At 43.5% G+C, this 14,152-nt stretch overlaps 1 long non-coding RNA gene across 1 annotated transcript in view; it reads left to right on the top strand.

Annotated features, from left to right (window-relative positions):
• The first annotated feature begins 578 nt into the window (after positions 1 to 578).
• LOC113964697 overlaps positions 579 to 14,152 on the top strand; it is a 28,191-nt gene continuing 14,617 nt past the window's right edge. The window contains exons 1-2 of the long non-coding RNA XR_003533263.1: positions 579 to 628; positions 2,531 to 2,585. This is a non-coding gene — a long non-coding RNA (uncharacterized LOC113964697). The remainder of the gene's footprint in view (positions 629 to 2,530; positions 2,586 to 14,152) is intronic.

Below are 14,152 nucleotides of genomic sequence, written 5' to 3'. Positions count from 1 at the left end.
CTTTCCTAGGCCTTCACAGGATAAATCCAGGATTGGAATTGCTGAAGGAAGACATTGTTTTGTCCTGTGTCTCCTTTGCTCTGTTATATAGTGGCAACAGAAGTTAGAGTGGCTCTTTTGCTACGTTTCGTGATATTTTTTCCCTTTTTCATTTAAACGGATTTTGACACAAGTCTGTCCCAACAGTAACTTGCTGCACTGCCACCGGGCAGTCTAACAGCATGTATAAGCCTAGACTGGCCATCCCAAACCCTGATCAAATGAACAGCCATGGGTCCCAAGGGATGGTTTTGACTGAAATGCCTTACATACAGTTTGTTAATGCATGGACACAGGCATAAACTCTTAGCTGCAGAAAGGCCTTTTTCAGTCCTGTTTCCCAGAAGGATGCCAGCAGCAGTACAAAGCAGCATTAAATCAATCAGCCAGTCATTCTGTAAGTACCTTGCATAACCAGGTAAATAAACAAGTCCTAGACACCCTAAAACACTGTAGATATTTTCCCCTTTGTCAGGCCAAGCCACTTCAGACAATCAATAGGGGATATAGGAAAGGTCACCAACTGCCTTAATAAATCTCATCAAAAAACAACAGACAAACAGCAGTGGCTCCCTCTGAGAAGAGAAAGGTATGATCTTTAATGGAATAAATTCAAGATTACAAAGATACAAATATTTAAGCATTAACATTACAAACTAAGGAAATATTGTAGAAAAGGAGGCTATTCAAAGCATTGGTCTTTGTTCTCAATTTCTTACCTACAGAGGTCTCTATTCTTTTTTGACGCATAGAAAGGAGTTTTGGAGGAAAACACATACTGATCTAACCTGATGGATGCACTTGTAAAGTAATAGCTTTAAATGCATTTTAAACAGCCCTGAGGATTTGGGGTTGTTGGTTGACCAGAAGCTCAACACGACCAAACAATGTACACTTGCAGCCCAAAAAGCCTGGGCTGCATCAGAAGGAGCATGATCAGCAGGTTGAAGAAGCTGATTCTTCCCCTTATGAGACTCCACCTGGAGTACCATGTCCAGTTCTGGGACCCCCAGCATAAGAACAACATGGACCTTCTGGAGTGAGACCAGACAATGGACACAAAAATGACCAGAATGAACAGAACTCCTCTCCTATGAGAAAAGGCTGAGAGAGTTGATGCTGTTCAGCCTGGAGAAGAAAGGGCTTCAGGGAGACCTTCTAGCAGCCTTCTAGTACCTAAAGGTACTAGAGAGCTGGAGAGGTACTTTTTGAAAGACATAAAGTGATAGGACAAGAGGCAATGGCTCTAACCTGAAGAAGTGTAGGTTTCGATTACACATTAGAATGAAATTATTCACTGTCTAGGTGGTAAGGCACTAAAACAGGTTGCCCAGAGAACTTGTGGATGCCCCATCTCTGGAAGTGTTCAAGGCCAGGTTGGATGGGGCTTTGAGCAACCTGATCTAGTGGAATGTATCCCTGGTCCACAGCAGGAATGTTGAAACTAGATGATCCTTAAAGTCCCTTCCAATCCAAACCATTCCATGATTTATGAGCTAAAACTAGCATGCCAGAAGTGCTCAGTAGATCTTATTGTTACCCTGTTAAACATCTGGATTTTAATAAAAAATATGGTAGCAATAGCCAAAGCCTTTAACAACGCTATAGCTATGAAAACAGCAGTTAGTGAGGGTAAATATGGCCAAACAGCTGGCTTTTATTTAGGAACCTAAATGGGATTCCCCCACTTTCCCTTTATTTACAACATTATGTAAGTAAACAATTAATTAACAGGAAATTACTGGAGTAGATCTGCAAAGCACCTGAGGATAAATTGCTCTAAGTGACAAATAACCTTCACAGAGACACATTAAAGTAATTGAGGTGATTGGGTAACTCAGACATAAAAGAAGAGTGTGCTGGACTGCAACCCTTGCTTGTGACAAAGAGGTTCTTATCCTGTTGTCCTGTGACTGTACCTCAGACTGAGGTACAGACAGAAGAGCGGTTTTTCAGCTGAAGCACTGATGACATTTGAATAAGTGCTTGTATGAAACCTCTGAAATTTTCATATGAGGAAAGTTGTGGTCCTTACTGAGTAACTGATAAGTTGCTTGCTGTCCTTTACCCGCAAGTGCACGCTTGCTTTTGGCAACCTGCAGGAGGTAGACAGTACTATCTATGTCTGTGCTGGACAATGTCGCCCTGCAGAAAAACTCACTGAGCTTTTAGTCTTACAAAATGTTGCACTTGCTCAGTTTGAAACCACCGGGTAGCTCAGCATGTCCCGAGTTACCTATGGAACAGCTGAGTATCTCTGATTACCACCATCTGGAAGGACCAGAGCTGGGCAGCCCCAGCAGTAATCATTTATTCTTTCCTTCAGGGAAAACTGGTGTGCAGTCACTTAAGACTAAACACGGAGAAATATTAACTGTGCTGTAAATCCCAATGACAAAAGGAATATGTGTCCAAGTAAAATAACATAAACATAGCCTGTGTGCCCTCAAAGTGACCTGCTCTTTGAAAAGGTATTGGGTTTTGTCATCAGAAAAAGATCATCACTAAAAACACCCCAAGGGAAGGAAAAGGATCATTGGTCAATGGTAACTGTAGAGATAGAATAATTCAGATTATAACAGAGGTGAAAAAGAGTTTCACTTTTCTCCTCATCTATTCTTAATATGCCAAAATGATTTAACAGAAGCTTTAGTTATGAAGTACTTAAGGCCTTATTTCTCTTTCTTAAGAAAGAAAGATTACTGAGGAGATGTAGCCAGGGGAGCTTGCCACACTAAGACAGTAACCTTTCCTAAAATATTTGAGAGAACAGAACTACAGTTTGAACTCTGCTCATTGAAAATTAAAGGTTTATTGCCCATTAAAGGTTATTATGCATTATAACTACATGGTAAGAAAAAAGAAGAACTTGTGTTGATATTCATAGGGTTAAAAATGGCTTGCAGAATTAGAATTTGAGACTAAGTTTTATGGGAGTGAGGAAAAATCTAAATGGCTGTAGACTAAGCATAGCTCTTTGGTCTCTGGATGTGTAAATAAGTTACACCCTCAGTTTATCAGATTAGTATCTCAATTGGGCATATGCATTTTGCTGATTTCATTCTGAATATTTTGCAAAACTTTAGGTAGTGCTGTAAAGCACAATACCAGTGAAAAATCAGGAGAGAAAATACTGACAACTTAATAAGCTTCAGAACAAGCTATGAAGAGTTAGTAGCACAGATTGCACAAGATCTATCAGGAACAGCACCTAAGTTGCTCTGTTTGAGCTCTTCTACTGCTCAAGAAGTGCCTTAGTGCACACAAATGCATGTACTACTGCATTACCTGCATGTGCTGCCAATCTCTCAAAAGCAAGGTGCCACAAATGAAATGCAGAGATGTTTAGCTCCAGCCTCTAACCTTATCCAAAGAAGGCAAGAGACTGTAGAATTAAAATGTGTCTTCTGTTCCTATATGTGACTCTCACACAAACTACTGGTACAGCTGTGCTGTGGGGCAACTGAAAACCTGTAATTTCCTCCTGCAGATGATGCCCCTGGGACAATTTACAGAGCAAGCATCTGCAGTTGCTTTGGCTTGCTTTCAGCATTTTGAACCAAATCCTGTCATTCTTCAGCACACATCCATTTTGTGCGGTACTGGGAGTGCAGCGTCTGGCGGCCTGAGGCAGAATTTCTAATTTGTCCAAAAAACATTAAGCATAAGCGCCATATGATAATTAATCAGTGATCATCAAAGCAAGAGTTACCCATGATGTCTCTGATGTTTATTAAACCGTTTTCTTGGCATTTTAATCACAGTATTGTCATGGTAGGATTTCCCTTTATTTAAAACAAATATTGTGCCTTGCACAATGTTTTAGAGTGGGTTTTTTATCAGATTCCTGAGAGTCATTCGTAATGATTCTCTTTCTCTCTTAATAGTTTAGTAAAACGATTGTGAAAGCAGCGCCATGATTAAAATAGTACCTAGATCAGGAACCTCATACATCTCAGATGCAAATGTTTGGGTTGGCTTAAGCTTTGGTACAGATATTAAGCAGCATTGCTACACCAGAACATTCACTCCCCAGAAAATGCAACACGACTAAGGCTCACTGATTAAGAAGATGTAAAGTAGGAAAATAAAAGAAGGGGGGAAGAGGAACAAAATCTTCCACTTTATAGAGAAAAAAAAGTAACATCTCATTTTCCAGACATAAAAGAAGAGTGTACTGGACTGCAACCCTTGCTTGTGACAAAGAGGTTCTTATCCTGTTGTCCTGTGACTGTACCTCAGATTGTACCTCAAACTCATGATTTAAAGCAAAGTGATTTTGAAGTCTATACTTACATCAAATCAAGAAGGATTTGCTTTTTTTTATGAGGAAAATGAAGTGTTATCCTGCTGCATGTTTCAGTGTTTTGAACATTCTAATTCTGTGAATTTGAATATTCATTTTCAAGAGGCATACAAGGATTAGGTCCTAAGAATAGTATTTTCTAGACCCAACTCCTGACTGGTGAAGACAGGGATTATTAAGATGTCTGTGGTGCATGGAGCAAGAGCTGGGTTATTCAAAAGAGCAGAGGGTAAACATATTTCTGTGCTGTCAAACTCTCAAATTTTCCTTTGAGAGGTTCAGTGTTCACACAACAGAAAGCAAACACTGATGTGAGTTAATACCTCTTCATCACTAAGCCAAAGCAGTTGCTCTCCATCAAGGGATAAAACATAGCAACAAGACCAACTTTAGCTCATGACCTGTCATGGCATGCTAATACTCTTTGGGTTTCTAACATGGCATAGCAAAGTAAGATGTTAACTACAGTGGCAAGCTAAGGGGAAGATTTAGATACATATCAAAACATATATATACTTTCTACTTTCACCTTTACTGATTCTTTTTTATTCCCAAGTCTTCTCTGATCTAGTTTTTCTTTATGCACTACAGTATCTGAATTTTACAGGCTAATCTCACATGTATGTCTCTCACATACATCATACCAGCCTCAGCACTTTTTGACATTATATTAGTATTACTTTACAGCTTAAAGCTTACACTTGGTTGCTACTCAAAGCAATCTTCCTGAGTAAGCCCAAGCACTGTAACCTTGCAAAAATGTCATGAATTTAAGATGGATATTTTTCTAACAAGTAAAATCACTTTAATATTTTCTTGATAAAGAGCTAGCTCTGCATATTCACAGTTCATTCACTTACATTGAATGATATGAGCCTTGCAAGCAGCTGGTTTCTTCTACTTGTACTTCTGCAGAGCTGAAAACCTTTTAAGGGCTGACACCTACAATGACCCCATTTTGAGAAACTCTGTTATTTCAGTCAGGTAATCTATATTCATTGTGTGGTGGTTTTGACTGGGATAGAGTTAATTTTTTAAGCTGCCCTTATCTGAACCCAGGAGTTTTCTTCACTTATACTCTTCCAGTTCTCTCCCCCATCCTGGGCAGTGCTTAGTTGCCAACTGGGATTAAACCCATAAAATCCTTTTTGATTCCCAGTGTGGGGCTCGAAGAGTTCCAGATAATGGCAGACTGAAAGGTGCTAGACTGAAGTTATAGCTGTTCTTGCTGTTTAGCTATTAATTGACAGGCTCCTGTGCTTGCCATGGGGCTTGCTTGACTGATTGTATGATTGTAATGAGCCCAGTGCTCCTTAGTGGCTGATTTTTACTTTCACTGCTCGCTGTAGTACTGTGCTTCTTACTATCAGCAGGAACCACCCCAATCAGTGCAGGACAAGCCTTGCAAGGGGCAGCATAAGCACAGCAGTGACCAGCCCAAGTTGCCTTTGGTGCCCAGTAACTCCATGGAACACACCACCTCACTTATCCTGAGCTACCACCATAACAGATGGAACCTGAAGTCATGGACTAAATTAACTCAGTGGACATTTGTAGACATTTTACATGCATTTACATGCAGGGGTGGTCCACAGGCTAGGGGAATGATATCTGTGTATCAAAGGATGGGAAGACAGCAGGGTTGTTATGGAGGATGTGTTGCATAGTGCGGGACCTGACCGTGATATAAATGGTATGGAATAAGTGGTAGAGAATGTGCTGATTTTGGCTGGGGTAGAGTACAGGGCTATGTTTTGGATTTGTGCTGGAAACAGTGTTGATAATACTGAGATGTTTCAGTCACTGCTGAGCGGGGCTTACAGTAAAGTCAGGGTATATTCTGCCTCTCACCCCACCCCAACAGTAAGGAGTCTGGAAGCGCACAATGAGTTGGGAGGACACACAGCTGGGACAGCTGACTCCAACTGACCAATCCCATATGGCATTGTGCTCAGCATATAAAACCGGGAGAAGATGGAGGAAGGGGGGCATGTTTGGAGTAATGCCATTTGCCTCCCCAAGTCACCATTATGTGTGGTGGAGTCTTGCTTTTCTGGAGATGGCTGCACACCTGCCGTCTATAGGAAGTAGTAGATTAATTCCTTGCTTTGCTTTGCTCACATGCGTGGGTTTTGCTTTACCTATTCAACTGACTTTATCTCAACCCACAAGCTTTCTCACTTTTCCAATTCTCTGTCCAATCCAATGTGGGGGGAGTGAGCGAGTGGTTTTACAGGACTTAGTTGCTGTCTGAGGTTAAAGCATAACACATTGCCACACAAATCATTCCCCACAGTATTGCTCTCATGCTAAGATAAAGTGGCAGTTTCTAACAAGATCAGGAAAAAAGATATCAAACTACATAATCTCTTTTAGGTCGGGGAGCTGAGACTTTTTGCGAAGTGCTTACTTTAGTCCATTACTAGGACTAAATAACTTTGCTACTTGAAAACCCCAGCAGAAGAATTCTTCGTACTCGATCCTTGCCACATACACATGCACAAAAAGATTATTTAGGCAAGAATGATTTAAGTAAATGTAAATTACATAAAACTGACAGGTCATTCAAATGAGATGCTCATGCCCTAGTCTTAAAATTTGGTACAGCGATGAAATAACATTAATGTGATAAGGCAAATGTCAGTTTAATGTTAACAGAGACAGTAGTCTTCTAGATAGTGTAGTTTATGTTACAGAACCAGGCTTTATATTTGTTTTTTGATAAAGAAACAGGCAAAATATACGTAGTAATATCTGCTGCTCTGTTTGAAGAATCCCTTGATGCAAAGAGCTTATTTAAAATGATGTATTGTAAATCTGATATCCGTGGTTCTCAGCAGGATTTAGGGCTTCAAACACTGAAAACTCCACAGGGATATTTTACTTCTCCAGTGTCTTCTTTTGATGAGCTGGTTGGTTGGCTTCTTAAAGGAAAAAAAAAAAGAGGATTAAATATAAGGTTTAGAAAAATTTAAACCCTAAAAGGTAAACCAAGCAAGTGCTTTAATAGAGTAATATGGACATATGTTCAAAGAGAATGTGATAATGCTCTGGTTTTGCTTCAAGCTCAGCATTCTTCCTTTCTCACACTTGCAGTTGTATAAAGTAGCAAATATGGAAAAAAAGTCAACACTTGTAGCTTTTCAACTCTGTTTCTTATAAAGTGTTTTCAGTTACAGACTGGCAGCTCCTCTGTGCTCTTCTGAAGGAGCCTAGAGATGCCTTTTCTCTGAGTTTGACTGGCAGGCACAGCAGATCCCATTCTGGCAGAAGGTATCAGAAGCAGTGGTTGTTCTGCTAGAAGGCACCTATGACTCCTGGGACCAAGACTGGGTCTCGGCAGCCAGGTCTGCATGTGCCTTCCACCACCTGCAGGCCTAGGCTGAGCACTGGCCACCCCACATGTGGGTATGAAACTTGAAGGTGCAGTGGAGAACTCCAGGCTAGGGGTGAAGCCTGAGGAGCACAGGAGACCAACAATCCAGCCCAAGCTGTCAGCACTCTGGAGTGAAGCATGAGTTGAGCTGGGGGTTATGGGAGCTTGCCGGTTCAGTGGGGCTGGATAAGGCTGCAACAAGGAAGATACTCGCTGCTCAACAGCTCCACATCTGTGTTACTGTGTGAGGGGGAAAGTGTTGGCAGCCTGTGCTTGCCCAGGGACTGCAGTCCTTTTGACCCTGCTTACACATCTCCTTGCCTCACTGGTGTGCCTCTCCCCAGTCATCTAAGACAGCTGTCTCATTGTTATGCTGAGCCTTTGTCCCATTGCTCTTCCTCTTGCTCTGAACATGGTTTCCATGGGTAGGGTGCTCCTCCTGGATCTGGATAAGGTCCAGCTGCTGTTATGCTCTACTGAATTTACAAATGCCTCGGATTTAATTCACCTGGTATTCTCTCTGATGTAGTCACAAAATTTCTTTTATTTCTTTCTAAGTTGCATAAGAAGAAATGAAGTAAAACTTTGTGCTGCGATGGCTGGGGCATGAACTATGGGTGAGGGGGCAAGGCCTGGACAAACATTTTGTCTTCTGTCTTTTTAGCAGGAGGCAAAGGTGAGTTTTCCCCAGTCACAGTGTTGGAGCTTGGTCTGACCAAATGCAATGCTAACTTCAGTGGGCACTGGGTCCCCTGTGGAGCATCCCAGGTACTCTGTCACCCACTGCAGGTGAGGACGAGCTGGGTTAGCTGATGACTCTGTCCAGGGTTGTCAGTCAGGATTTTGAAGGATGTACAGAGGAGGCCACAGACCAGGGCTCCCTGCAGCAGCCTCTGAATACCCTCTGAGCAGACCTGAGCTTACTGTCCTTTTGACGGCAGCCTTGCACATCAGCTGGCACTGTTCCACCATACTGGGCAGTGGGGCATGGAGCTCTGGCTTTCAGCCCCATGTGCAAGGACAAATGGTCACAGCTGGGATCTAGAGCATCCATTTGGCCAGGGAGAGGACAAGGAACCCTTGTCAGAAGGAGATTGAAGGAAAATTTTATGATTTTATTATCTTACCATTCAGTAAGAACCAAGAAATACTCACTTAAGTCACAAATTACCCTTGAAAATAGACTTGGTACCTTAATACTAAGTGCAGGAAGAAAGGCAATAGAATTGCAACTTAGTAAGTGCTTGATTTATAAGATTTCTTTATGGTAATATAATTATGTATCAGTACTAACATTAATAAGCAGTAGAAATGTCAGTTTGCATTACTTGCAGTAACATAATTGGGAATTATACCTCTAAAGTTATGTATTCATAAGGTAGTTAAGGTATTAGAAGCTTTTTAGATGCATGTTTTGCTTAACTGATAAACATCATTACTATCTCAGTCCACTAGCTCTCAAGCCTCCAGTCAAAAGGAGAAGTGTTGGACTTGGGAAGTAGCTTGGGAAGGACAGGAGGCAAGGAGACATGATTTAGACACACAGTAGACATTCCCCCTGCAAAAACAAAAAGGGCTTTCAGTAGGTTTAGAAAGCTGTAAAACCTTAACATCCCTATGTGGTTTCTTAGGGCCTGTGGCCACACATACCCCATAACATAGAGAGAACAGGGGTAATAGGAGCTGCTTGGCACAGTTAAAGGGATATGATAGGGACAGACAATGTCTCCATTTCTGAAAGAGGGAACAGTGCTGTGGTAGGGCCATACCTGCTCCTCTGCCTTTTTCTCCAACACAGAATAATAAAACTCTCTGTCCAGGTGTGAAATGGAGAGCACATGGGGTGGTGGGTAAGCCAGTATGTTTGCAGTGCTCCACAGACTGTGATCTTGGTATTTGACCAACCATTTCCCCCTCCACTTCAATGGGAAACTCCTTTTCCATTCCCTCCCAGCACAAAGTCTCCTGCATTGGTCAGATTTTCTTTGGATGAACTTTTTTTTCTTTTAAATGAACCTGGTGGAGACAAAGATTGACCATGCCACATACTGTTGCTCAGACAGCTAGCTGATGACATCTCCATCCTTGGAGTCATTGAACACTCAGTTGGCCATGGCTGGTGCCAGTCACACTCAGATGTTGGAAGCCATCAGGGCAGTCTGGGGTGGGACTGAGTTCTTTAGCTTTATTCATCCATGGCTTAAGGCAGAGCCACCACAGAGTGCTAAAGTGTCACAGGTATTGCAGGATGTAGGTCAAGGTGTGCCAGGACAGGCTGACAGACTGGGAAATGGCTGAACCTGGTCCACCACTTATTTCAAGGCCTTTCTTTGTGACTAGGTGTGGATTGAGGAGGAGGAAGAAGGGAGGATGGAAATTTATATAATCTGTCAGAACTCACCCAAGAGGAAACTAAATTCTTTAAATCTCACCCCCGGCAGAAAAGTTTAGTTTTACTAATACATCAAAACTTCCACTTTTTGCTTCGTGACCGTTCCCAGCAAAACATAAAGCCATAAATCACAGAGCACTGGGATGATTGATTTAACTTAATAAAAGGAGACAGTAGGAGGAGAAGGTAAATCATACAGATGAGCTACAAAAGCGATGTGCCAGCCCACATACACAGACAAAACACACAACTTCTGGTTCTCTCTGCACCATTGCAGCTCAGTCCTGTTGTTTACTACACTCCTATAATCACTGTTGCTCAAACATCCTGCTGATGCACACCTATTGCTGCCAGTTTTTTGCTCAGAAGAAACCTTTCTCTTCTGTGGAAGACGGAAAAATCTTAATGACATTCCTAGTGCTCACTAATGTAGGTCTCTGCTCAGGTTGACATGGTGGACACAGCACTTATCCCAAAAGTGATGTTGCTGAAGTCAGGATGGAGATGATGTGGTCCTGGAGACCTGGTATCAGCAGCATCCATTTGTTTACATGAGCTAATCAGAGGGGTCACTAGAGTTCCCTTCCCTGCAGCTGCTGCACTATCTCCAGCAGCAGCTGGGAATATAAACCTCTGTCTACAAACCCAGTCACCATCTTCTTAACTCCTCGAGGCTGACTGTCTACACCTAAGATCCTAGAGCCCAGCTCTGGTACAACCCTCATGGCTGTAGCTTAGGCTGCAGTGGGTATTATAGTTATCAGGAAGCCTTGGGACATCTGCAGAACAGAGCCAAGAAAGGCCACAAAGGTGACACTACAGGCACATAGGATTGTTGAGGTGACAATCACTACCAGCTCAAGGCTTTGAGAGAAAAGCCCCATTATGGAAAGGTATAAAACTCTCAAGAAGCAAGCAGGGAGGTAAAATAAGGAAACTCAGCTCCATCAAGGATATGCCCTGGGTCTGCAGAGACCAACTTTCCCCCTGAAGTGGTGCCTGTGCAGCAGCAAAGGTACTGGGTGCTGTATGGGAGTTGGGGGCTCCCTGTGCTCAAATGGGTAGCTCACTTAGCCCCAGCTATCCTGTCTGTGTTCACTAGTAAATAGAAGCTTTGTGCTTCAGAGCTGTGTGTGTCCCGCTTGGAGCACCTCCTTGCAAGTGCTGAAGGGTGCCCAAACAGAATGACAACAGGGTGAGGCTCAGATCTCACTGGGACTTCTGTACTAAGCACCACAAACCAGATACAAACAAGGCTGCTCACAGGGGGAAAGACAGACTCTCCATCCACAGCAAAGTTTAGTATCCGAGTCATGCAGTAGGAGCCTAACCACAGCAGCTGGTGAACTGCATGGGCGAAAGTGCTCCAGGGGAAGCAGAAAAAGCATTTACAGTCTGCCAGGAGAGCACTGAAGTCAGGACTTATTAAGGTTGTTGGCAGTGGGCTTTGTGGAAAGAAAGTTGCAGCTACATTGACTACTAAAAGCGGTAAAGGGAAGGCTTGGACAGAAGAGTGTAGGTCTAGAAAAGGGAAAGATGGATTTTTAAGAGACTGAAATGCTGAAGGAATTGAAGCAGAAACACACATACCTCTGCAGCAGAGGTCCTCATCCACACCGGTGGGGGAGCAAGCCCAGGTAGGATGTGATAGATGGCTTACAAGAGCTAATATAGAGCAGAAACTTGAGATCTGGATCCAGTTTGGCAACAACTCTGAGGACTATAGCAAGAGAGACTCAGCAGCATGGAGCTGAAGCTTTTGTTTGCCAGAGGATGATTAAGTCTTTGGAAGAGCTGTGCAGGCTGTGGCCTCTCCAAGACGGATTCCAGGGCGATATTGATCCCGGGGCAGGGGAGGGAGCTAGGTGGTCTGATCCCAGGCAGGCTCATACGCAGCCATCAGGTTCGTGCTTCCTCTCTGACCTCTCCTTGGCAAAGGGCTGTACCCCTACCCTCCGCATGTCCCCAGTCACCACTGGCACAGAGCCACTGATGAAGAGATGCAGCAGCAGGTTTGACCCAGATCTGAGTCAGAGCCTGGAGCAAGACAGAGCTGTGTGATGGCTGCTAGTACCCTGTGTGGATACTGCTGTACAGGAGTGGTGGGACTCGCAGGAGCCCCAGGAACAGCTGTGAGTGATTATAACCCCACCACAGTGCTGTCAAACCTCATCCCAATGTCAGCAGCACTGGGGGAAGAGGCTGTGGGAGAACACCAGGGTCTGCTGCAGAGAACTGCAGAGGAACTGCTGCTCTCCATAACCATGGTGTAGTTGTTCAGTTTGGAAGAAGAGAAAGCTGAGGAAGGACCAGAGGGTTGTGTTTTTTTAATCAAGAAAGCAGGTACTGAATACAATACTGAATGCAGATTTCATGCAGAAGGGACCAATATAGCAATCTAATGCTGAGATTAAAAATTAAACCTGCAAGGATGGATGGGTTGGTACCAACTGCTAGGGCAATTACTGAACCTGTAATTCAACAGCGTTCGACTCAGCTCTAGCTTGAGAGAATAATCATTCAGGCAGAAAAATTTTACCAAACATAGATAGATAGATAGATAGATAGATAGATAGATAGATAGATAGATAGATAGATAGAAAATGTAAAGAGAAAGAAAAGGGTCTGTGAAACAGTCCAAGCAGTAGCAATGCCACTAATGGTTTGCTCCATAGAAAAGAAGGTTAATGGAGAAAACCAGCGAGGCAAAGGCCAGAAATTTTGCTAGAACATTGGAGATGAAGACAGAAGAGGGAATTCCAGCAGATCATGGAGCGGAGGACTGAAGGAAAAAACATAAATACTGGCAGAGGAGCAACCTTTATTGCCTTTTAATTAACTAAACCACAAGAGCTGGAAAAGGAACAAGCTGTAAAGCCTGACCCAAAAAAAATACCTGATTCTACCTGTAGGGATGCCCACCCGCTCAAAACCTCCTGCGACCCAGACCCATCCATACTTTATTAGGGGCAACCAACAATTGAAGTGCTGATCACAACAAATTGATTAGTCCCATAGAAGATATGTCATCAATTTCATCAATCTTAGTTCAAGCTTTGAGAAAATGCATTCACTGGTGCTGGAAAAGGCATTTCAAATGGAACATGTCACTGCACCAACACTGCTGTCTCCACACCTTTATAATCTGGGCCAGTCATGATGCTCAAAACCTCACCTTCAAAATCCAAAGTGCCACTAGGGTTACAGTTAGCATTAGGGTTAGAATTCAGAGAACCACAAAGCCTCCAGCTCTGGGGACACTGGGATTGGAAGAGACATGTCAGAAGGAGCACAGTACTGCACCAACATTGCCACTAAGGTTTTTTTACCAGTGGAAAAAGATGGAACTGATGGATATCAAGCAAACCTGCTCCAGCATGGGCTCCTCTATCCACAGGACCACAGGTGCTGCCAGCAGCCTACTCAAGTGTGGATTTCCCATGGAGTCACAGCCTCCTTCAGGCATCCATCTGCTCCAACGTGGGATCCTCCACAGGCTGCAGGCGAATATCTGCTCCACCATGGACCTGCAAGGACTTCAGAGGCACAGCTGACTCAACATGGTCTGCATCACGGGCTGCAGGCGAATGTCTGCTCTGGCACCTGGAACACCTCCTCCCCCTTCTTCTTCATAGACCTTGATATCTGCAGGGATGTTTCTCTCACATTTTCTTACTCGTCTCTTCAGCTGCAGTTGCACAGTTTTTTCCTCCCTTCTTAGACACATTGTCCCAGAGGCACTACTACCATTGCTGATGGGCTCACCCTTGGGTATGTCTTGCATTGGCTCTGTTTGATATGAGGGAAGCTTCTGGCAGCTTCTCACAGAAGCCAACCCTGTAGGCTCCCCCCTGCAAAACCTTGCCACACTAACCCATTACAAAGGTGACACAGTGGGCAGAGGCAGGGTGTTGACATGGCATCACTACCAGCTACAAGATTTGGGGATACCCCAACATGGAATGGTGCAGAGTTGTGTATGTCCTGCTTACTGTCTGTCTTTGCATGTGCTGAGTGCTGCCCAAACAGGGTGAGCCAG

Source organism: Neopelma chrysocephalum, unplaced genomic scaffold, assembly GCF_003984885.1.
Source record: "Neopelma chrysocephalum unplaced genomic scaffold, ASM398488v2 Primary Assembly neopelma1_43, whole genome shotgun sequence".
Taxonomy (NCBI): domain Eukaryota; kingdom Metazoa; phylum Chordata; class Aves; order Passeriformes; family Pipridae; genus Neopelma; species Neopelma chrysocephalum.
The sequence above is the reverse complement of the archived record's forward strand: the minus strand, read 5'-3'. Positions and strand labels throughout refer to the sequence as shown.